At 36.0% G+C, this 22,927-nt stretch overlaps 1 pseudogene; it reads left to right on the top strand.

Moving 5' to 3' along the window:
- LOC149849213 (cell division protein FtsZ homolog 1, chloroplastic pseudogene) overlaps window positions 1-9,121 on the top strand; it is a 44,114-nt pseudogene extending 34,993 nt beyond the window's left edge.
- Window positions 9,122-22,927: the final 13,806 nt, after the last annotated feature.

A 22,927-nucleotide genomic window follows, 5' to 3' on the forward strand; every position in this document is an offset into this window, starting at 1 on the left:
CTTCAATTCGTGGAAGAAACGACTCCGGAATGCTTTGATGCTTCGAACGAGGCTCGACTTTGAAAAGGATCAACTTTGAACTTCAGACAAAAAAGGACTTGGACTTTGACTTTGAACCAAACTAGGTTCAAGTCAAGTCAACTAGGTTTGGACTTAGGTCAGGTAGGTTCAGACCTAGGTCAGGTGGGTTAGGACTAGGTCAGGCAGGCTCAGGCTAAGTCAGGCAGACTCAGACCAAGTGGGCTAGGTAGGGGAGGTTTGGAAAAAGGAGAAGAGAGAGAAGGTAAAGGGGGGGTTGGCGATTTTTTCTAAAGGGGGGGCTCCTCCATTTATAAGGGAGGTTGCTTAGGGGCTAAGCAACCCATTTGACCCTTTTGCCCTTTGGCTTTTTCAGAAATCCAGCTTGATCTTATCCATTTGACTGTTTGATCTTATCCAGAAGGAATATTCCCTGGAAGGTGCTAGAAGGTCCTGGGATATTCTAAAATATTCTAGAATATTTTCTGAGAAATATTTTTGTGGGTCCCACCAATATTTTCGCGGGTTCTGCAAAAAACTTGAGTTTTTGGCATTTTTTTTCGAAAATTTCTGAGTAGGCCATTATCTTCGTATTAATGTAACTAGAAAGTTGGCTCGTAGAAATCTTTTGATTTCGATCAGGTAGGAAGTTATGACCTCCAGAGTGTTTGAGCATATATTCGTGAAGATACGAATATCCTAAGTATATTTGGATCGCAGGAATCGGTTCAATTCGCTTTACGGTAAAAACATTTTTTTTCACTGGAAAAATGCCTCAAGAATTTATTCAGAGTTGAACTAAAAAATTGCGGGTCTTACACATCTTTTAAAAGTTTCAAGAAAAATGATAAAATTAGTAGACTGGAACAGTAGTTAGTCGACTGATAATTAACTATTAGTAGACTGACAGTTATCGTCGGTCAACTAATGTGTTTATCAAGCTGTTTAAAAATCTGAAGTTTTGAAACTTAGTCGACTAGAGAAAAAAATAGTTGACTGGTAATATCATCAGTAGACTGAAAAACCTTTCAGTCGACTGCTGCTAAATTTTTCTGAAAATACATGTTTTGTCCGGTCGACTGATAAAATCATTAGTCGACTGCTGCTAAATTTTCAGAAAACAGACATTCTGTCTGGTCGACTGATAAAACCTTCGGTTGACTAATTTGACAAAAATGACATTTTGTTTAGAAAATTTGGCATGAAACGATTAGTCGACTGGTGAGTCTATTGGTCGACTAATAAACACGAAAAATTAAATAAAGAGTTTTTTAAAAAGATTTTTATGAAGGGTTCTTTTAGAAAAGTTTTTCTAAAGACTTTTTAGGTGAAATGCAACCGAAATATGCACTCTAAGTAAGGCTCTTACAAGAATCTAAGACTTTTAATGAATTTAACATTTGCACACTAGTCTTCAAAGATTCTTCATCGAATTCTTCAATTCTTGTCATCTTTCTTCATTGCCTTAGCTGAAATGCAGTTGATTCACTTGTTCATCATCAAAACCTTGTACTTGAAGTATCATGTACGACTTCATTGTCGTAACAAAATACCCTAATTAGAAGAATTTGATTGGGTATGAAAGAATTTGCTCTGATGATAATGGTAGATATGAAATGGAGAATGGAAAGAAAATTCACCTCATCGAGATGAGGCTCAGGCTTAGCCCTTACCCTGGATGGGATGAAAAATACCTCACGGAAGAACGAAGCTCAGGTTTGACCCTTAACCTGAAGGGGGCGAAAAATGCCTCATGAAAGAATGAGGTTCAGGTTTGACCCTTATCCTGAGAGGGGGAAAAATACCTTGTGGAAGAACGAGGTTCAGGTTTGACCCTTTTCCTGAGAGGGAGACAAAAACAAAATCCTCAAATGAAGAAACCATGATGGAACCTTCGAATTTTGCATAATAAATCCGAGAAGGGTTTTCAAGAGGAAGAAAATGGGGTTCCCTAAAGCTTGAAAAGGGGTTGATCTTGGGTGTCTCATTGTTGAGACTAAATGACTTTTAAAACAGATGACCTTTTGCAAAAATGATTCAGGTTTAACCCTTACCCTGAACAAGAATTGTCTATGGTGGGACAATGGGGATACACAGGGAAGTGTGTGAATCTGAGAGCCCAGGCGCTCAAATCAAAACAAGAAGGAAAGGATATTGAGAACTCCCGTTATCAAGTCCTAAATAGGGATAACAACAACGTCAGGATATATCAAAATAGACATCAAGCTCTCACTTCATATCAGGATAGCTTGAAAATATTGCCAATATAATAAAATTTGTAGTTGATTGAAAATAATTGAAATGTAAGCACATTTGTTTAAAAGATATTCCCTCTTCTACCTAGAGTATTGCCCCCAACTGGGTGTTAACTCTGTAGAATCCAGAATCAAAATCAAATTTATTGCTGTTGAGTTTCTTCAAGGAAGCTATCCATTTTCTTGATATGAAAAGAAAGGAATTTATTCTCAATATCATAAAAGCGACTTATGAAAGGATATTGATAAAAGAATTTCACATAAATAAAGACAATTCTTGGCAGATTTGGCAATTTGATATCTGGGGTTTACCCATGATGATCTTTTTGCACCATTTTGAAACATAGAAATTGAGCTTTCCTGAGGTTTGGCAAGAATTTCATCCCATCAACCTTCAACTTGGTAATATTCTGATTTTCTCTGAAAGAACACGTCACATACTCCTTCAACTTGGAGATGATTTGAGTCTTCTTTGGTCTAAGGAATTATATTAATGTTGTCTCTTTAATTGAAATCTCTTGATGATCTTTTAAACTCTTTTGAGACATGAAAAGTAAGTTCTCTTGGGATTTAACAAGAATTTCATCACATCAGCCTTCATCTTGGCAATGTTGTGATTTTTCCTGGAAGAGCGCATCACATACTCCTTCAACTCGGAGATGATTCGAGTCTTCTTTAGTCCCAATAATTATATTGATAAAATTGTCTCATTGGATTAAAAATATCTTTATGATAAAATTGATCAAATATCGTTAAGGGATTGTCGGGAGGTTTATCGCATCAGCCTTCAACTTGACGATGATTTAAACTTTTCCTTGAAGGGCGCATCACATACTCCTTCAACTTGGAGATGATCCGAGTCTCCTTTGGCCCTGAGGATCTAACTCATCCATCAGTCTTCAACTTGACAATGACTGAGAGATCCCTTTTGCAGATAGTTGATTGTAGCTTGATTAATTGGAAAGATATTGAAATTGAGATTGAATGAATTCTTTTATATAGCCCAAGATATTTTCATTGCCTTATCACCAGAAGAATAGTCTTTGAAAATGTGTCATAGCTATGATCAATATCAGTTCATTTATTGCTTTTCAATGTCATTGAATTTTTCATGACAAATTGGCAAAATATTCTTGAAATCCTTGGTAAAAGAAATTGTTTGATGTCTAAATGACACATCTGTGGCTAGATTCTCCTCTTCTTTCCCCAAAGGAGAGACTCAGGCTTGACCCTTACCAGAACGGGTAAAAAGAAATACTCCTCTCTTCCTAGAAGAGGAGGTATTTGCAAAATAAACTTTCGAAGAGAAATAAAGTTTTTGTCAAAACTCCCTATCTCTAGGCTTCTTTTATAGAAAGGTGGTTGATAACAAAGGTCGAGGAAAATATCATAGAGGAGCGAATCCATCACACTCTCTTTGAAAAAGGTCCCTCGATGACGGGATGGCCTAGCAAAAAATATTAGGGGGCCAAAAGGAGAACGAGCTTCTGTCGAAGCTCTCCCTAGAAAAAGGGGGTTCCTTGTATGATAATAAAAAATGCTTTGCAAACTGTTCGCAAAACACAAGTCCCTTCAAACTCTCCCTAAAAAGGGGTTCAACGAACCAACAAAAGTTGCATGCGAAAAGAACGATCTCCCTCAAACTCTTCCTGGAAAAAGGGTCCCTCGCAAGAGAAATAATTAATAATTGATTTTGAGCCAATTGACAGGCAATTTCGACACAAAGGTCGAATCTTGAAAGACCATGATTGGCTGATGCAACCCGAAGGTTGGAAAATAATGATTGACTTTTATAGAATTGATAACCCAAAGGTTTGCTTGATAAAAATTGATGACCAGAGGTCTGACTGACAAAATGATGAAATGGGCAACTTGCAGGTCTGATTGATAAAAAATGATGATAAAAATTGATTGATAAAAATTTGGTTGATAAAAATTGATTGACTCGAAGGTCTAAAAATGATTGATTTTGACAAAATTGGTGACCATAGGTTTGATTGATAGACTGGTGTGAACACCCCAAATTTTTCAAAATCTTTTAAATATCCCCCTTTTGCCCCTGATTTCATTTTCTGAGCAATTGAGTCACTTTTTAATCTAAATTCTATTTTATTTCTCAAGTTTTCTGAAATTAAATCTCTTACACAATTTCAGATCCGGATCCAGATAAAAGATCCAAACCTGAGCTTCGTCGTCCAAATTTTAAATTTAATTCTCGAAATTACCAGAATAACTTTTTGAAAAGCTCTGACAAGTTCGTCCGGAATCCGTTTGGATCCATCGTGTTATATTCCTCGATTCGAGGTTTAAAACTCGAATAATTTCGCAAAACTTGGGTCCAAACCCATTTTTCTGAAGAAATTTTCTCAAAATAGCCTTGAAAACCTTCTCTTTGTAAATATTTCTCAAAAATACAAAAAAAATAGTTTTAATTCTTGTTTTTCCATAAATTTTAGGATTTTTCCAAAAATACAAAAAAATGTAGAAATACCGAGAAAAGAACAAAGAAAAAAATTGAATCAAAATAATGAAGGAAATTACAAAAAAATAGTTTTCTAAAAAAAACCCGTTTTTAGGAAAAAATCTTTAAGAAGCCCCTTTTTGAAAATTTTACCCTGAATGTTTTTAAAAGGGCGAGTTAGGGTTTCAAGGGTCGGGAATCACCCCTCTTTCACGAAGCTTCCACCGCACTCTCGAACCACCATGGCCGACCCCCCCATGTGCAACCGCTCCAATCCTCTCCTTCCATCATTGATTTCCAACGGCCCCTTCCTCAACCCTCAATCTGCAACCGAAACTCCCTTTCTCCTCTTTAAGAGAAGCACGAAGGGGAAGGATTCGGGGACCGCCTCTCACCCCCACACCTTCCTTCACCTTCAGCGATCCGTTATCACCCCACCATCCTTCTATGTATACACTTTCCTTTTCTTCTTCTTCTCCTCCACTTTCCCATTCCTCTGTCGTCCCCTGTTATTGTGCAAAGAAATCCAATCTTGCGATAGCAATATCCGGAGAGAAGACCCCTCCCATCTCAACCATTGCCGATCAATGGTAAGTGATCCCCTTTCTCCTTTTTTTCTGTTAAATTTCTTTGTATTGTTTTTTTACTCCATTGACGCGCCCTTGGGTTGTGTTGGGTTGCTTACAGCAACACCAACTCTTCTCTTGTGCTACAGTAAACGGAATCTACATTCCGATATATTTTGTTTTTGTTTCTTTCTCCTGTGCAACGTATTCTAATTTACAACTTATTTTACTTCATTTATGATGTTTTTCTTTTTTTATGTGTTGTTGTTTTGATTTTCTGTTTTGCTCTGATTTCATGTTTAACTTCTTATTTTGGATGGCGTTCTGATATCTCATCTTCCGATGACTCGACATTCAGTGTCTGTGTTATTACTATTTCTCATTTTACAGCATTCCGGTACAAATTTTCTTTTTTTGATGCTCATGTTACATAATTGGTTTCTGTCTACCATGATTTGAAAAGTATGCATGCAGTAGAGGCTGGTCTGCTTCACAGGAAAATAAGATCATATAAACAATCATAATTTTCTCTGATCCACGATTTGTGTTAAAAAAAAAGAAGAAGAGAAGATAAATTTAATGGTCGTGAAATCTGAGGGACTCCACTTTCTGGGAATTTTGTTGTGAATGCTCATCCCCCACCGTGAGGGCCAAGTCGTTTGACATCCAAGATAGCCCTATCAAATTGAACATATTTTGTACAAAGTCGCCCTGTCCCTCAGCACACCCAGTCTACCTTACCATTGCAGAAGTCCTCCATTGATCCCACATCTCCCTACATATGTAGTATTGGCTTGAGGTATGTATACTGAATGTGCTATCATCGTGCCTAATTCTTTATGACAAATATATGTTAATTCTACATGCATGATTGCAGTGGCCACACATTCCTTGTTAATTCATTCTAAGGATGGCTTGTTGATGTCCCTCATAGCATCTGTGCCGATTCAATGATAACAAAGAACTCCGTATATTTCCAGATTGAATAAAAAAATGCTTTCTATTTAGTACTTATCAGTTTTTGGGCATGAATCTTTTTAGGACAGTAAATGGCGTGCCTCTTTTGGATGCTGGGCACATAACCAATTTTGTTTTGAAGGAATCTAAAATTTGAATAGGAATGATTGCATGATTATCTCTTGTTGTTTCATTTCAGTTTATTGAATATCTTTCCTTTGTTATTCTAAGGTAAGAAGCTGGATTTTATCAGTAATGATCATAAACTATTCACAACTTTCTACTAGGACATACACTCTTTCCCTGTAACACTATCTTTGGTCACTAACTCAATAAATTGCAGCAGGTTATCTATAGTGCAGTGGGTAGAAGATGTTGCCTACAGGTCGATTACGATATATTTACTATTTCTAGCATACCATTAGGTCAATATATTTTGATATTCTTTATTTACATTACACCACTCCCACTTATTTGGCATCCCTGGTAACCCATCCACTGATGTTATTATTTTACTGGGCGTTCCTCCCAACCATGTGACTGTTATTACATGTTAGCTGCTTCCTCATTCATCTTAAGAATAACTGTTTGTTGCAAGAAATAATCAGGATCGATTTGGTCCCACGGGTGGTTCATCGTACATTGGTTAAAGCCCTCATAACATGCTCACCATATCTTTTGGAAGATGGCTAAAGCTTAAAAAGGCTATAATTGTTGATGCTATTGGAGGATCTGATCTTGCAAAAAAAATGTCAGGCTCACTCAGCAAGACAGTAACTATAGAGCTTGGGAATTCAATAAATCATATTCACAATGACCCTACTTGGATACGACGTATGTTTCAATTACTGTGGTTGATAAATTGTATTCCAGCAATGGTGCTCGTGTTCATGGTTCTGACAGCATTCATGGCTCCCTCTCTTGTTCAGTCCGGTTTCCACAGTCATTGCATGCCAAGAGTTTGAATCATCTCTTGGAGAAGATAAGCTCAAAATAGATGTTTCATGTTATTCAACTATCTACCTTTTGAAAACCTTCAATAGTAATTCATATGTTTGATTTTATTGATTTGTTCAGCAATTTATCAGTTTCACCTTTCATTACATGACATACTTAGATACTTCAATAAGGGATATAAAAGATTATTTTTCTCAGCATCAAGAAATTAGGAACTGCTAATACCAACTGCTTCATTTTTCTGTCATTGGGGAGTTTTAGATGGAATATGGCTTCCACTGGGCCCCTTTCATAATTTAATGACTTTATGATTTGCTTCTAAGTGGCTCTGGTGTGTGAGTCAAAAGATAAACCCCGCCAAAAAGGAAATGACAACAGAGAGTGTTGGGTTCATGAATATGTTATTTCTGGATATCTGAATTTAACCATTTCATGTTATTGCATATTGCAGAGAAACCTTCATAGGATTCAGAAGTGGGATGCTCAATGTATCACCTATCGGGAGAATTTGAAATCAAGAGAAAAGAGTAGATCAAAAGGAGCATCCATCCGTTGTTGGTAACCCAAGCCTTCATCTGTATGAGATGGACATTCCAGCCAACCCTTCTAGCCCTTTGCCAAACCATGAAGTTTCTTGAAAAGCCTGCTATTGAGAGAGCTCTCCTGTATCCTTTATTTGTTAACATTCCTTGCCCAGTGTGCGATTGTTAAATACATTGAAGAAGATCCAAATTTCCATATTATTAAAAAGAACATTTGTTTGGTGATATTACATTTCAGGTTTTCGTATGGAATTATTGTTGAAATCAGTGTTATACCTGCAGAAGAGCATGCTTCTGCAAGAAATGTTGTTGGGAGCTTTGATTTCTTCCCTGTGGCTCGGACTGATACTAAGGCTGAATATGCTAAAAATAGGTTGTCGGAGTCCATATAACGAGCTAACCTGTACATAAAGAAAACTAGGACATTGAATCACTTCTGCTTCATCAAACATAGCAAAAGTTACAGCAAATAAGAAGGTTCGACAACCAGTGAGAAGCATCATGAAAGTTGAAATATCAGGAGAGGAATCCTACTGACAAAGAGGAAGAAAACCTTGCAAAACCGAAGCTGCCCAGCAGTTTGAAGGGATATGATAAATTAGTGTTGTTGTAAGGGTGTCGAGCTCTTTGCGATTAATACAGATGCTCAAGCGCTTAAGCATTCAGCTGCCGAGAATCCACTGCAAATTAAACAAATGTTGACTCGTGAACTAGGTACTGGAAGAAATCCATTACTTGGAGAGCAAGCTGCAGAGGAATCCAAAGAAGCGATTTTGGATGCCCTCAAAGATTCTGATCTTGTGTTTATTGCTGCTAGTATGGGTGGGGGTACTGGTTCAGGTGTTGCACCTGTTGTAGCACAAATATCAAAGGATGATGGTTATTTGACTGTTGGTGTGGTTACTTATCCCTTTAGTTTTGAAGGTCGTAAAAGGTCTTTGCAGGCACTAGAGGCAATTGAAAAAACATCAAAAGTCTTTTGATACACTTATTATCATTCTAAATGATCGATTATTGGATGTTGTTTAAGAACAACCCCCCTCCCCCCCTTTACAGGATGCTTTCCTTCTTGCACACGATGTTCTTCATCAAGGTGTGCAAGGAATTTCAGACATAATCACTATACATGGATTGGTAAATGTGGACTTTGCAGATGTCAAGGCTGTTATGAAAAACTCAGGAACTGCAATACTTGGGATTGGTGTTTCTTCTAGCAAGAATCATGCTGAAGAAGCTGCTGAGCCAACAACTTTTGCACCTCTGATTGGATCGCCTATTGAATCTGCTACTGGTGTTGTGTACAACATCACTGGAGGAAAGAACATTACCCTGCAAGAAGTCAATAGAGTCTCTCAAGTGCTCTAAATAACTTGCTTTTTATTTCCTCAGTTGAATCTCTTAAGCATCTGATTTGTTTCTTGAATAATTTTCTTCTTTTTCTTTTGGTTTGTGTTTCAACTGTATCATTAGTATTATTTCACGATTTCAAAGTGCTTATTTTTTTTTGTTGCACCTTTTGAAGTTGCATCTTCGATTCTATGATATAAAGCTGCTGATCTTCATTTTTGGTAATAATTTAGCACAGTAAATAGGGCAGACCATATTCAGTATTATGTACTGCATTCCATTTGGATTTAGTCGTGTCTTTTTTCAAATCTGACTTGCATTCAGCCCACCTAAACAACCACTCTACCACCTGTACCATATCCATTTGTATACATGCTGTCACACTTTGCCTAGTTTTTAAACTCCTGCATTCCCCTGTATATGGTGCATCACCACATATTACCCACTGCCACATCAAATCCACTATGCACTTATTTGCATTTATACATTAAGCATCATTTTTTATAGCACATGTTGTAGAGCCTATTACAGTGTTACTACCCATTGCATTTACAACAATGCACCTGCTGTTATCATTATGTATTATATATAACACAATGCACTGCTGTTAAGTCTACCCTTTATTCATCATAGTATCATTCATGTCATCAATCACTTATGCCCAACAATTACAGTCAACAATCTTGCTGCACCCACACTCTATAAATTGCGTATTAGCATTGATATTTCAACTTGGGAAAATTTTCAGTCATGCATGGATGTTTCATTTTATATATGTCTTCCGTCCTTGTAGGCATTGATATACTTTCTTGTCTAGGCATTTATATCTAGTTTAGACCAGGCTTACATGCATATACTCCTTTAGTCACGTACATATAGATTTGGATATGATATTTTTTCACTATTGTTCTTTAGGTTGCATCTTTGCTCCACTAACTCTGTTTCATAGGAGAAATGCAATATGGTAAGTTTTCTTTCTAGATTAAGACTCTGTCATTTTAATTTAAGATTCAATAACTAGATATTAATGAAAACTTTACATTCCCAGTTCTAGATTAGGATGAATGAGCATTGTAAATACCATAAATTACTCATTCTTATATCCTTTTACTCTTTATTCCAAAAATTCATGAATGGAAACACGAATGACACATGCACCATTTTATAAAAGGCAATTAATCCTAAGTTGATGATTTACATCAATGGCCATAGTCAGGATGTAAACAAAACTTAGGATTTTTCTTCTTTTATGAAATAACATTGGATCCACACTGGATCTCTTTCTAAAAATCATCATATTTTTAAATATTTTCTTCTTTTATTAGAGTTTAGTCTAAAAATTGATTCAATATATATACCAATGGCCATAGTCAGGGTATATTGAGAGTTAATTTCATTTTAAATTCTATAAAAGCACCAAAAATGTGTTTTATTCTTCACTTGAATTTAAATGTTGTTATTATATAATATATTCAATGACCATAGTCAGGGATGTATCATATCTTCAATCTCATTTTTAATTCATTTAAAGAATGGAATAGCTTTTCAAAATCCAATCTCAAGATTCTTTAAATTCATTCATCATTTAAGATAGAATTGCATCATATTTTCAAAATTCTTTTTCATAGATCCAAGTGATTTCTTTCAGATATCCTCTTCACTTCTCAAATCAAATTTTCAACTCTTGTAAATTCAAAATATCATTTTCAGATTCTAACTTTAAATTCGAAGTCCCATTTTGACTTTGAAATTCATTTGTATATCAGAAATTCAAATTCTAAATACAAATCAAAGTTCAAATTTCAAATTTAACTTTGAAATTTTGTATTCATCTTCTGATTCCCAATTCAAACTTTAAATTCGAAGCCCAATTTGACTTTAAAATTCATTTGTATGCTCAAAATTCAATTTTCAAATCAAATTCCAAAATCATTGTCAAATTCAAATTCATATTCAATTTGAAATCTCAAAATTCCATTTTTTAAAGTTCAAATTAACTTTGAAACTTTTGATTCATCTTCTCATTTCAAGTTCAAAATCAAGTTTATTTTCTTATCCTAAAAATCCAAGTTTTGAGATTGGTTCTGAATCCCAAGATTCAAGTCTTTTTCTAAATTTTAAATTCAATCTGGGTTTTTAAAAGACCCAGATCCATCTTCAAAGTCCCATTTGGACTTTCAAAATCCAAAATCCAAAGTTAGAATTCAATCTCAATCCATTTTTATGATCAAGAATTCAACTTCCATCTTAGATCTCAGGCTTCAGATCCAAATCCATCTTAGGGTCCAGAGTCCAACTCTATTTCGGATCTCAGATTTCAAATCCGAAATCCATTTTAAGATCCAGAACCCATTTTAGGATTCAGAATCCAATTCCATTCCCAATTCTAGATTTAAAAACCAATTCCATCTTCAGATCTCATCTGAACTTCCTAAATCCATTTCTATTTTTTTTTTAAATACCATTTGATTTTCTCAAATCCATCCTGACTTCAAATTTTTAAATCTAGAATTCAATATCACTTCAGATTTTATCTCCTTCTCTTAAATCCTTGTTTAAATTTAAATTCAAAGTCCATTTCTGATTTTGAAGCTTCATTTTCTTTATCACTCATCTTCAAATCATTCTTTTTAAATTCAGAGATTTACCTTCCCAACTCTGATTATTTCAAAGACTTAGAACTTCTCTGATCTATCTCAAGTTCTAAGTTAAATTCTACTATTCAAAAACCATCTCTTCACTCCATTATCGAGTTTATCTCAGAACACTCGGAAATTTTCCAAACATTTTTCAAAAAAAGCATACATCCTTGCATTGCACAAGCATGATTCTTTGTACATTTAGACTTAGAATAAATTCTTAGATAATATTTAGGAAAAGCAAAAAGGCATAGATTCGATCCTTGGTTCGATTACCCCTGGTAAAGGCGCTAGGAACGGTCGAACCTCGTAGCGGCAAGCGAATCCTGTCTCTCCATTTTCCCGCAATATATTTCAAAACGGAGGTGAGTAATTTTCTTAAATATTTTAAAATTAAGGTCAAGTGAGACCCCGCAAAAGAGTTCCTCTTCTCTCTTCTTTCATTTCATTTCTCTTCTCTCTTCTTTTTCTATCTTTTATTTTTCTCCCTTCAAAAATGAGGAAAATAAGAGGTTAGAAAAGGAAAAGAGAAGGAAGAGAGAGAAGATACAAGAGAGAAATTTTTTTGCGATGATCACAACTGGTGTGACCCGAAGGTCTGATAAAGATTGTTTGGCTCACAGATCTGAAGATTGGCATTGAACCTGAATCCTAATGCAAGACTAATGTTTGGATTGCAACCAGTATGAAAACAGGATTTTGAAGAAGCACCGACATGAACATTAGGTTTTTGAAAAAAAATACCAGCATGAACACTGAGTTTCAAAAATAAAGTACCAGCACAAGCACTGGGTTTCAAAAACAAAGTACTAGCATGAACACTGGGTTTTGAAAATGAAGTACCAGCACTGGGTTTTGAAAAAGTACCAGCACGAACACTAGGTTTTGAAAACAAAGTACCAGCATAAGTACTGGGTTTTAAAAAAGTACCAGCACAAACACTGGGTTTTGAAAAAGTACCAGCACGAACACTGGGTTTTGAAAAAGTACTAGCACGGACACTGGATTTTAAAAGAGTACCCGTTGATTATGATGAGAGATTTTCAATCTTCACCCTCACGATTACTTGGACAACTGTCGGGAGTCTCAAGATTATCCCTTTTCCTAAATGGGTAAAAATCCTATGGATGCAAATGAATGCAAAATATAGATGAATGCAAATAGAGCCAAATGAATGCAAATAGACGCAAATGAATAATGAAAGATTTTGTTTGATCATGCCGTCATACAGGGTATTCCAAATAAAAAGCAAGTTTTCATAACAAAAGATGCCCTAGTGTATTCTGGGAGGAAGATGTTTGGATAAAAGAATAATTGATCATTATTTAAAGGAAATTTACTGAGGAATACAAAAGATAGAATACAAGTTTTCTAAGTATAGAATTTCTTCAAATGTCGGGCATTAATAGGATCGGGTAATTCTATCCCGTCTGCATTAATCAGACGATATAAATAGAGTGATAATGCTTCTTTGACCACGTAGGGACCTTCCCAATTTGGTGACCATTTGCCACGAGGGTGGTGCTTAAGATGAACCGTTGATCTAAGGACTAGATCGTTAACTCAAAATCTTCTTTTGATGGCTGACTTGGCATATTGCCTAGCTATCCTCTGACGATAAGATTGAGCGTGCTCCACCGTCTTGAGTCTTCTTTCATCGAGTAGATCAAGATGTACCAACCTCTGTTGCTGATACTGATCGAGTGGTAACTCTAGTAAAGATGCGAATTTAAGAGTGGGCTTATGAACATGAAGAGGCAGTACCACCTTGGTTCCATAAACAAGCTCTGAAGGAGTTGTGTTGGTTGGGGTCCAAATGGTGGTTCGATATGCCCAGAGTGCATCATGGATTTTCTAGTGCCAGTCATGATCCGTCCCAACAGTTCTTTCCAAGATGCGAATCAGAATTTTATTTGTAGCTTTCGTATGACCGTTCCCTTGAGGATAATAGGGAGCTGAAAATGATGATGAATTCTGAATTTTGAACAAAAGATCTTCATTCTCTCGTTCTTGAAATGAGTGCCATTATCGAAAATGATATCATGTGGTATGCCAAAATGGCAGAGGATATTCTTGTGGATGAATGAAACTATATGTTGGCCTTCCACTATACGCAAAGTAACAACTTCAACTCATTTGATAAAGTATTCTGTTGCGACGAAAAAATACTTATGGCCATTGGAAGAAGAATGAGTAATTGGGCCTACCACATCGAAAGCCCACATAGAGAATGGCCATTGAGATACAACTGATTGTAAATATGTGGATGGTGCATGAATGAAAGGTGCATGTATCTGACATTGAACACACTTCTTCATGAAATGATAGCAGTCTTGTTGCATGGTTTTTCAGTAATACTCTACTCGAATGATCTGCTTAACAAGAGTTTGGTAGCCGACATGACCACTACAAATGCTTTCATGCACTTCTCAAATGACTTCCTTGGATTCTTTCTCGTCCAAGCATCTGAAATACTCGGCACTGAACCCATAACGATAAAGTACACCGACAAGAATAAAATATCGGGTAGACATACATTGAATCACTTTTTGCTCCGTCTTTGACAATTCTGTGGAAGCTCACCAGTTTCAATAAAGTTCTTGATATCTTGGTACCAAGGCTTCTTCTTTTGCTCAGCCTGATTAATTTACATAACTAGAATAAAAGCAGGCTAATCGAGTCTGCCAATTTTAAAAGAGCGACAAAATTCCCCGTCTCTGAAAGACATAATGGAGCCTAGTGTTATCGTCACAAAAATTTCTTCCCTTCCCTGCGGAAGAGAGGGGAAAATCTTTCCGCGAGTCAAACTTGACCAGATTTTTGAAAATTATTTTTTTGAAATACTCGCCTCCATTTTTTAAAATAGCAAGAAAATCCATAGGATGGGGCTTGACCTGTCGGTATGAGGTTCGACCGTTCCTGCTGCCTTTAACAGGGGTAATCGAACCAAGGACCAAATGTGTGCTTGACTTAACTAAATTGTCAAAATAGTGTCATATCCTAAATGCATAGAGAATTCAGGCATGTGCTATGCAATTTTTGTAAAATGCAAGTTGGAAAACATGATGTATGCTTAAACAACATTTTGGAGTTGGAAAAGTCTTTCTCAGGCAAAAGATGAAAATCAGTTTCTCAGAAAACTCTGATAAAAAAATTTGAAATCTGAAGAAAGTTTTAAAGATTTGGGAAAATCATGTATGAATGGGAATCCTGGGAAAATAGAAATAATTCTTGAGAAAACACTTGAAGAGGAGCTATTAGTCGGGGAAGATTCAACTTTGGAAAATGATTGAAATTCATTGGAAAACTCTTTGGAGAAGGAAAATCAAAACTCAGGAAACTGAAATTCTAATAATCTTAGCCTTGAAATATTTGAAAATCGATTTTTGATTCTTGAGAATGATGAGAAACTCCTTTTGAAAATGAATCTTAAGAAAAGAACATTTTTCAGGAAAAATTGTGGAAAAACTTGTCTAGGGAAATCTAACTTTGAAGATTCTCTGAGTTTCTTGAGGAATCGATTTCCTTGTAGTGAAATTTTCTTGAGAAAAGTTTGAGAAATGCAAGTGATTTCATGATGCAAATGACTTGAATGGATGGATGTCCTTTTGTAAAAACATCTTTTCAAGAAAATATGCAATTTTAAAATTAAACTAAGTAGAATTATCACATATTCCGACTATGGTCGTAAATATGTTTATAATTTACTTAGTTAACAATAAAATATTTTGTAAAATTGAAAATATGCAGTGAATTTTGGAAGATAGCCTAAGAGTGTAGGCTCGGTGTGACTAGTAGAAAGATGCTGAATCTGAATTTCGTCCATATTTCGACTAGGGTCGTAAATATGGACTCCCCCTAGTTCATCAACTCCCTAAGAGTTGGTGCCCGTGCCATTCGTGTACATCCATAGTGATTTTGAGATACAATGCATGAAGCACACAGTCAGGATATTAAAGAAATCAAACTACATGATATGCATCCTAATCTAAGCAATAAAAGTAAATATTATTCCAAATTTACACTTAACTATTACATTGTTGACATAAAACAAAATAATAAATAGAAAAAAATGGAGGGCCAAAAGAATCAGCATCTTCCAGGTTTTCCTGCAAAAGTGGGTTAGTACAAGAAATGGAAATACAAGATACACAAGGAAATAGATATATATATGCATGCACAATGAAGATATATATATATATATATATATATATATATATATATATATATATATATATATACATTCCTATAATCGAAAATATATGTGATGGTCAAATTTGCACCCAAATACAACAATGCAATGTACAATAATACATAGGAATACAGAGGGCTGGGAATACGCAAGTGTGCTATGGAATGCACGGATGACTACATCAAGGTGGCAGTAAGTGCATCAAGACTGTGGAGGAAGGTACAATTCATTCTCAATGGCTTCAGTAGATGAACTGTACTGTGGCAAAGAGTGATGATCATATGCTATAGACATATCGCAGATAAACTGTATGTATATGTTATTGATAACATGAGACAAAATATCAATATACAAGTGTAACAACAGCTATATAGCCTACAAAGGGGAGATCAAGCTGACTCACTAATGCTACGGGTGGATTAAACAATATGATGCTATGAGATCTAACCTAATACACATATGCAAGGGGTTGTTATATTATGGGGAATTGGAGATGGCTGTAAGTCTAAATGTAAAAGCCTGTATCCAGCCTTCAGCACAAAAAACAGGAACCAATAATGGTGATAAGTTGTTGAACATGAGGGTAAACAACATGAAATTGTTGATGCTTCAATGTGATAAATGGCAATATGAACAGATGAGGGTAAACATGCTGCAAACGCGTGGGGGTATTGGGATGACTCATGTGGTAGCTACTATATGTAATGAATTTCATATACAAATGTAGAGTCTGGACTAATGTGCAGGTGTATAGACACTATTACATATATGTATATATATATGATGTAGGAACAATGTACAGGAGGGAGTGCTAATGTGGTGTAGTGAAGACGTCAATGCTGAAATTTTGCAATAAATGACAGGTAAATGTGTAATGATAAACTTATTAGTCATTGTGGAATGTATGGGTGGCTACTGGGCACAATTCACATGAACTACCACCTATGAATTGGTTCCTGTTTGTAATTTTGCAGGTTACAATGCAGACCTCTGTTCCTATTTACAATACGTGCATTTCTATATGCAGCATAATCTCTTGGCTTTTAGCAGCTACGAACAAAGATTTAGTAACGTAATGACAGGTAATGGGAATGCAATGGTTCGATGAAACAGAAATAGGAATATGATGAAGTATGCAACACGCAGATGCTATGCCTTATATGAGGATTAACAAGTGAAAGACAGTAAAAAAATGATACAAAACTATCTTGACTGGGTAACTATAAATGCTTAACATCTAGATATTAGTATATTGCCTAAATGTTCACACAGAAAGGTTTGAATGTTATATCATGACTGAAAGTTCCACCCATCTGAGCAAACATAGATACTATTTTGCCTAAATAATCATCTTCAATGGGTCAAACTCCCACAACAAACATTACAGTAACACAATTTCATACAGCAGAGGTTCAAACAATAACAACCCCATTCATCCAAAGTTTTGCAGAAATAATTGTATCTAATGCTGCAATTGATCTGATAAAAAAAATGGCTATGGAAATTGCCAACAACAAAATAAAATTATTCTTCATATAGCTGATAACGACGTGCCTGCGCCACACTAGTTACTAGTGAAAGCTGGAAACAGTACCCCTTTATATATCCCTATGAGAACAGCAAGAACAGGGGCTGCACAAAAGGTAAAAGATAACATTATATATAAAATAAAAGTGAAAGGCGTAAATATATAACAGGGTACTCCACCATAAAGAAAATAGGACATGATGCTACAGGTAATAGGACTTAATAGGGGTAAAAAAAAACAAAAAAAAAATCCTGATAAGCTAATATATACAAAACATAAGCTGAGTAAAAGAAAAATGTAAAAATGCAGAGGTTATGCCTAAGCTGACAATACATGCATATTAGATGGTATATCATCAGATAGTTTAATGAACCTAGATTATGAAGCTCATCCAATGTATATACAGATATCAACACTGATATGATATTATGAGAAACCAAACTCAAGATTGGCACTGAAATTATATATAGTGCCCTGGTTAAGAACATTGTTCATTGTATGATAAGCCTTGTTGGCTATCATTTTACTCCATTACATGCAGACATTTTCAACGAAAACCATATAAATCTGTGAAAACTAATAACATACCGAAGGTTTTAAAACTAACTTTAAGTAAGACAGTCATCTGGTGATGAGAAGGTTATCACAGCTAACACCTGAAGTCTTAGTTTTTGCACTTACAAAAGACTGAAAAACTGAAATTTATTCTAAAAAAAAATCTTCTTAAATAAGGATAAATCATGGGTGTGTAAAAAGATGAGTTAGATATGCATATGAAAATCTTGAATTGAAGTGAAGAGGTTACTTTGAAATATTCATGATGCCATGATGAATCATAGAATAGTCTTGAAGGAAAATAAGGATTCGATGAAACCATGCTCTTCAAACTGAATTGAGAATGCCATTGAGAGGCATTATCACTTCTTGACACATTGACTAAACCGAGATGTAAACCACACCAGCCATTGAAACGGGTTTGCAAGGCATATGACATGAACATGATGTCTAATTCCTATAGATGCAGAGTAAAACAAAAAAGGGGGCCTTTACCTTGGCTCAATGGAGGTTGACGATGGCGTCTCTTTCGGGGGTGGGTCAGGCCTCAAAAAGGGGAAGGAGGACCACAAACTCCTCAGTTATCCTTTGGATCTTCCTTTTGCTGGCTGATGGAAGAAGCCGACTATCCCCAATAAGAAGAATGGAGGGCTCCTTTAATCCCTGCTGAAGAAGAGAGTTAAAAGGGGAATATACAGGAGGATTCAGAGAGACTTGATAGGGAGAGAAGAAGTCAGCATTCAAAATCCGCCCCTTTTGGTGATCGAAGGGGCCTCTTTTTAAAGATCCGGAAGGCTTTCACCCGAAAGATCGACAATTTTGAAGCTTTTCAACCTAATCTTTTGAAAGCATTTGAAAATTTTCAAACAAATTTTTGAAAAATTTTGAAACTCGTCAATCCTTGAAGAAAAAGGGGACGACTGGCTTATTTTGAAGAAGGATTCTGGGTTCACTTTACCTAAAACTTAGGTAAAGTGAAAAATTTGGGTAGGGTTTCACGGTGGCTCCTTTTGGGGTTAAAAAGAGGAAAGAAAGTGAGTAAAGCGATTTCTTTTTTTTTTTTTTTTTAAGGTGGTGCCACCTCAGTCGGCCTAAGAAAGCCTTTTTAAAAAAAAAAATCTTTTGTCTGATTTTCTTTGCAGGGAATTTTAGTGAGGTGCCACCTATGTGTGGGCCCACTGATTATTTTATTAAAATAAATAGAATTAAAAATTAAAGAAAGGGTTTCATAAAGTGGTGCCACCTCAGGGTGGGCACTGCCTGAAAATAAGAGAAATACTTGAGAAGTTGAGTGTGACGCTACTTCAAGGCGGGTCCCACATCATTTATTTGAAACAAAAGTAAAAATAAATTCTTTTTGGGATTTTATAATAGTAGGCTAGTTAGAAAATACGAAGTAAGAATGGGCTTGGTTTCAAAAAAAAAATGGTCCTTCAGGGCAAAATAAAGGATGCAGAGGTTTTATAAAGAAGTTCAGAGCCCTTTTGCAAAAGTTTGAGATAAAGTCTTCTAGATTTAAAGTTGCATCCCCTTCTTTCCAACTGGCGAGATTTGAAAATCAATATCAACACTATGCAGATTGTTTTCTTGAGAAAACTTTTGTAATTCCGAGTCCTGGGGGTTAAGACGAGGGAAACTGACTATTTTAAAAAAACCCAGGGATTTGAAATCAATTTTGAAATATTTAAAACTCGAATCTGGATTGATAATTTTGAAAATCAGGGGTTCTGGATCTCAAAATGACATGTTGTGCAGTGAAATGATATGGAATGCTTATGCGATGATATGCAAAGACATGTCTCCTGAAATGCCACTCTGAATTAGGAATTGGAAATTCTAGCTTCTTGTCAAGAATAGGATTTTGAAAATTTCCAGTTTGAAGACATTTCTGAGCCTAAATGGAGAAATTTTGAGAATTGAGAATGAATTTCGGACTTTCTGCAAGATCCAATCTCAGAAAATGACCATTTTGCACTTCAGTGATCTCAAAGAACCAAAATGTGATGATTGGTGGAGATGTCAGGAAGATGAGTGAAAATTTGGGGTGTTTACATCTGGGCTGGCTATGCTGTCAGCTATCTGATTGAATTCTCTCTTGATATGAAAAAGCTGGAATTCATCGAAGCTATCAATGAGAGCTAGAACAATCTTTTGATAAGGAAGTAGCTTCTAATCTTTTACCTGCCATTTGGCTTTGACTTGGTTGATAACGAGCAGTGAGTCACCAAAGGCATGCACTCTCTTGACATTGAAGTATTGCAGAATTCTTAAACCTTGTATTAAAGCTTCATACTCAGTTATATTATGAGTGCATAGAAAATCAAGTTTGAGGGAGAAAGAAATCATCTCCTTCTCAGGCGTGATCAACAAGATCCTGATCCCTATGCCAGCCATATTCTTGGAACCATCGAAGAATAAACTCCACACTGGAGATTGCTGAATGTTATGGATGCGCTCATCAGAGAAATCATCATCGGTCTTTACATCTTCTGATAAAGGAAAATCAGCTAGTTGGCCGGTGATGGTCTAGCTTTTAATTGACTTCTGAGAAACATACTCTAAGTTATATTGTATTAACAGAACTTGCCACTTGGCGATCCGTCCACTGAGAAATGGTTGTTCAAGAATATACTTAAGAGAATTAAGCTTTGATAAAATCTTGACTTTTGATGCTAACAAGTAATGCCTCAATTTCTAATACATCCAGACAAATGCTAGGCATGTCTTCTCTATTTGAGAATACTTTTTCTCGTAATCAATGAAAGTCTTGCTCACATAGTAAATGACATGCTCTACTCGACTGCCTTCCTTATACTCTGCCAAGAATCCGCCACAAGCGGTTTGATTGACTGAGACATATAACAAAAGAGGCTTTCTCAATTCTGGCAGCTTCTGAACGGGAGGGTTGAGGAGATACTTCTTAATGCGCTCGAACGACTGCTGACACTCTGGCCCCCATTCAAACTTAACTCTCTTTCTGAGTAGATGATTGAAAGGTTCACACCTCATGGTCAAATTGGATATGAATCATCAGATTGACTGCATACGTTTCTGAAGACTACACAACTTTTTGAGATTGGTCAGAGATGGCATATCAATAATAGCCTTTGCTTTAGCGGGATCTACCTCTATCTCCCTTTTGCTGACCATGAAACCAAGTAACTTGCCTGACTCTACCCCAAAAACACATTTGTGAGGATTGAGTCTCAACTTGAATAAAATGAGTCGCTTGAAGATTTGACCAAGAGCATCAATGTGGTCTTCCTCCTCCTTAGATTTGACCAGGATATCATCGACATATGCATCCATAATCTTATGCATCTGGTCATAGAAAATGACAATCATTGCACGCTGATAGGTTGCCCTAGCATTCTTAAGCCCAAATGTCATGACTATGTAACAGAAAGTGCCCTACGGTGTGGTGAAGGGAATCTTGGACTGGTCACGAGTGGCCAACTTGATTTGGTTATATCCAGAGTATCCATCCATAAAGAAGAACATGGCATGACCAGTCGTGTTGTCGATCAGGAGATTGATGTTGAGGAGCGGATAGTCATGCTTTGGAGTAGCTTTGTTGAGATCACGAAAGTCAATGCAAATTTGAACTTTACCGTTTTTTTGAGAACTTTGACAATATTTGCTAACCAATCCGGATAATTTATTGCTCGAATGAACCCAGCTTTGAGCAAATTCTCAAGTTCTTCCTTGACCTGTTGCTCGATTCGAGTATCCATTTTCCTTAACTTCTGCTTAACCAGTTTAACCTCAGGCTTTAGAATGAGGTGATGCTCAACCAATTTGGGATCTAAACCTGGCATATCCTCATAAGTCCATGCAAACACTTCTTGATATTGCTTGAGAAAATCGATGAGCCTTTCCTTCTCATCTGTGCTCAGACTAGTACCGATCTTGAGAATCTTCGGATTGTCCTCTGAACCAATATTAATGTCTTCAGTTGGATCCTGAACTAGGAATGATGGCTCATCTTACTTCTGAATCGCTGTAAATTCTGGAAATTCTTGAAGAGATGAATCAAATTCTGTGAGTTCTTCTGACTGCTTCGTTGTCATATTGTCCTTCATTCTTGCCTTAACCCGATAGATCTTTGCGGACTTCAACATGATTGAAGGATTGACCACGAGTTTCCTTATTGACTGGGAAGACATTCTGAAATTTTGTGAAAAAAGTAGTATTCAGAGAAATTCGCCCATTATAAAACAGATTGCACCAAATAGAAAAAATAATGACAACGAATTTCAAAGACAAATTGTAGAGAGAGAAGAGAAAGATGGCATCCAGACAAATGAGAAAAATTGATAGCTTTATTGAAGACTTGAATGAAATGATATCAATAGAGGAAATGAAATGAAATAAAATGGGACATTGTTCGTATAAAATATAGAAATCAAAAGAATAAAGTGAAAAAGAATGACGGTAGATGCTTTTAATGGATCCCTGTTATCATCGCAAAATTTTTCCTCCCTCTTGCAAGAGAGAAACTATTTCGCGAGTCAAACTTGACCAAAGTTTTAAAAATTGGTTTTGAAAATTTACTCGTCTCTGTTTTAAAAATTTGCGGGAAATTTCTGTAGAATGGGATCCGCCTGTCGGTACGAGGTTCAACCGTTCCTGGCGCCTTTACCAAGGGCAATTGAACCAAGGATCAATTATGTGCTTTAACTTGACTCAAATATCTAAATTATGCTCTATTTTTTCTAGAATGCACAAAGAATCAGGCATGTGCTATGAAATTTTGAAAATAATGCAGGTTTGAGAAATATGATGTTTGCTTTAGAAAATTGAATTATGCTTGGAAAAATGGTTGGAAAAGTGCTTGAAAATAGAATTCCTGAGAAAATCATTGAATTTCATTTGGAAATCAGAAATTGGATTGAAAAATAAATTCTTAG

The sequence above is a fragment of the Nuphar pumila genome, chromosome 1 (genome assembly GCF_984573655.1).
Source record: "Nuphar pumila chromosome 1, dmNupPumi1.hap1.1, whole genome shotgun sequence".
Classification (NCBI taxonomy): domain Eukaryota; kingdom Viridiplantae; phylum Streptophyta; class Magnoliopsida; order Nymphaeales; family Nymphaeaceae; genus Nuphar; species Nuphar pumila.